Here is a 2,500-nt window from a genome sequence, read left to right as displayed (position 1 = left end):
GTCTCCCATCCAAGTACTAACCAGGCCCAACACTGCATAGCTTCCATGATCAGACAAGATTGGGCATGTCCAGTGTGGTTTGGCTGTAGGTGCTCAAAAACATTAACTTTAGACCTCTATTACTTCTTAACTCAAGTAAATTCATTGATAAGTTGAAAAAATTAAATGTAAAATGTAATAGAAAAGAATGTTATGGCAGTATAAAATTACCTACTGCACCTGGTTTTCCCAGGTGGTCTCCCGTCCAAGTACTAACCAGGCCCTACACTGCATAGCTTCCAAGATCAGACGAGATTGGGCATGTCCAGTGTGGTTTGGCTGTAAGTGCTCAAAAGCATTAACTTTAGACCTCTATTACTTCTTAACTCAAGTAAATTCATTGATAAGTTGAAAAAATTAAATGTAAATGTAATAGAAAAGACTGTTATGGCAGTATAAAATTACCTACAGCACCTGGTATTCCCAGGTGGTCTCCTATCCAAGTACTAACCAGGCCCAACACTGCATAGCTTCCAAGATCAGACGAGATTGGGCACGTCCAGTGTGGTTTGGCTGTAGGTGCTCAAAAACATTAACTTTAGACCTCTTTTACTTCTTAACTCAAGTAAATTCAATGATAAGTTGAAAAATGAAATGTAAAATGTAATAGAAAAGAATGTTATGGCAGTATTAAATTACCTACAGCTCCTGGTATTCCCAGGAGGTCTCCCATCCAAGTACTAACCAGGCCCAACACTGCATAGAGTCCAAGCTCAGACTAGATAGGGCATGTCCAGTGTGGTTTGCTGTAAGTGCTCAAAATATTAACTTTAGACATCTTTTACTTCTTAACTCAAGTAAATTCATTGATAAGTTGAAAAAATGAAATGTAAAATGTAATAGAAAAGAATGTTTTGGCTGTCTAAAATAACCTACAGCACCTGCTATTCCCAGGTGGTCTCCCATCCAAGTACAAACCAGGCCCAACACTGCATAGCTTCCAAGATCAGACGAGATTGTGCATGTCCAGTGTGGTTTGGCTGTAGGTGCTCAAAAGCATTAAATTTAGACCTCTATTACTTCTTAACTCAAGTAAATTCATTGATAAGTTGAAAAAATTAAATGTAAAATGTAATAGAAAAGAATGTTATGGCAGTATAAAATTACCTACAGCTCCTGGTATTCCCAGGTGGTCTCCCATCCAAGTACTAACCAGGCCCAACACTGCATAGCTTCCAAGATCAGACAAGATTGGGCATGTCCACTGTGGCTTGGCTGTAGGTGCTCAAAAGCATTAAATTTAGACCGCTTTTACTTCTTAACACAAGTAAATTCACTGATAAGTTGAAAAAATTAAATGTAAAATGTAATAGAAAAGAATGTTATGGCAGTATAAAATTACCTACAGCACCTGGGATTCCAAGGTAGTCTCCCATCAAAATACTAACCAGTCCCAACACTGCATAGCTTCCAAGATCAGAAGAGATAGGGCATGTCCTGTGTGGTTTGCCTGTAGGTGCTCAAAAACATTAACTTTAGACCTGTATTACTTCTTAACTCAAGTAAATTCATTGATAAGTTGAAAAAATTAAATGTAAAATGTAATAGAAAAGACTGTTATGGCAGTATAAAATTACCTACAGCACCTGGTATTCCCAGGTGGTCTGCCATCCAAGTACTAACCAGGCCCAACACTGCATAGCTTCCAAGATCAGATGAGATTGGGCATGTCCAGTGTGGTTTGGCTGTAGGTGCTCAAAAACATTTACTTTAGACCTCTTCTACTTCTTAACTCAAGTAAATTCATTGATAAGTTGAAAAAATTAAATGTAAAATGTAATAGAAAAAAATGTTATGGCAGTATAAAATTACCTACAGCACCTGGCATTCCCAGGTGGTCTCCCATCCAAGTACTAACCAGGCCCAACACTGCATAGCTTCCAAGATCAGATGAGATTGGGCATGTCCAGTTTGGTTTGACTGTAGGTGCTCAAATACATTAACTTTAGACCTCTTTTACTTCTTAACTCAAGTAAATTCATTGATAAGTTGAAAAAATTAAATGTAAAATGTAATAGAAAAGAATGTTATGGCAGTATAAAATTACCTACAGCACCTGGGATTCCTAGGTGGTCTCCCATCCAAGTACTAACCTGGCCCAACACTGCATAGCTTCCAAGTTCAGACGAGATTGGGCATGTCCAGTGTGGTGTGGCTGTAGGTGCTTTAAAACATTAACTTTAGACCTCTTTTACTTCTTAAGTCAAGTAAATTCAATGATAAGTTGAAAAAATTAAATGTAAAATGTAATAGAAAAGAATGTTATGGCTGCATAAAATTACCTACTGCACCTGGTATTCCAAGATGGTCTCCCATCCAAGTACTAACCAGACCCAACACTGCATAGCTTCCAAGATCAGACGAGATTGGGCATGTCCAGTGTGGTTTGGCTGTAAGTGCTCAAAAGCATTAACTTTAGACCTCTATTACTTCTTAACTCAAGTAAATTCATTGATAAGTT

The 2,500-nt window shown here is 37.8% G+C and overlaps 9 pseudogenes; all 9 read right to left on the bottom strand.

Annotated features, from left to right (window-relative positions):
• The window catches only part of LOC148435538 (5S ribosomal RNA), a 119-nt pseudogene extending 28 nt beyond the window's left edge, over positions 1–91 (bottom strand).
• A 116-nt stretch (positions 92–207) lies between these two features.
• LOC148435537 (5S ribosomal RNA) lies at positions 208–326 on the bottom strand (annotated as a pseudogene).
• A 115-nt stretch (positions 327–441) lies between these two features.
• On the bottom strand, positions 442–560 carry LOC148435536 (5S ribosomal RNA; annotated as a pseudogene).
• Positions 561–908: 348 nt separating this feature from the next.
• Positions 909–1,027, bottom strand: LOC148435535 (5S ribosomal RNA; annotated as a pseudogene).
• Positions 1,028–1,143: 116 nt separating this feature from the next.
• Positions 1,144–1,262, bottom strand: LOC148435534 (5S ribosomal RNA; annotated as a pseudogene).
• Positions 1,263–1,613: 351 nt separating this feature from the next.
• Positions 1,614–1,732, bottom strand: LOC148435533 (5S ribosomal RNA; annotated as a pseudogene).
• Positions 1,733–1,848: 116 nt separating this feature from the next.
• Positions 1,849–1,967, bottom strand: LOC148435532 (5S ribosomal RNA; annotated as a pseudogene).
• A 116-nt stretch (positions 1,968–2,083) lies between these two features.
• LOC148435531 (5S ribosomal RNA) lies at positions 2,084–2,202 on the bottom strand (annotated as a pseudogene).
• Positions 2,203–2,318: 116 nt separating this feature from the next.
• Positions 2,319–2,437, bottom strand: LOC148435530 (5S ribosomal RNA; annotated as a pseudogene).
• Positions 2,438–2,500: the final 63 nt, after the last annotated feature.

This window comes from Taudactylus pleione, unplaced genomic scaffold (assembly GCF_031769625.1).
Source record: "Taudactylus pleione unplaced genomic scaffold, aTauple2 ptg002146l, whole genome shotgun sequence".
NCBI classification, from domain to species: Eukaryota; Metazoa; Chordata; class Amphibia; order Anura; family Myobatrachidae; genus Taudactylus; species Taudactylus pleione.
Note: the sequence above shows the minus strand (reverse complement) of the source record. Positions and strands in the feature narration are given on the sequence as shown.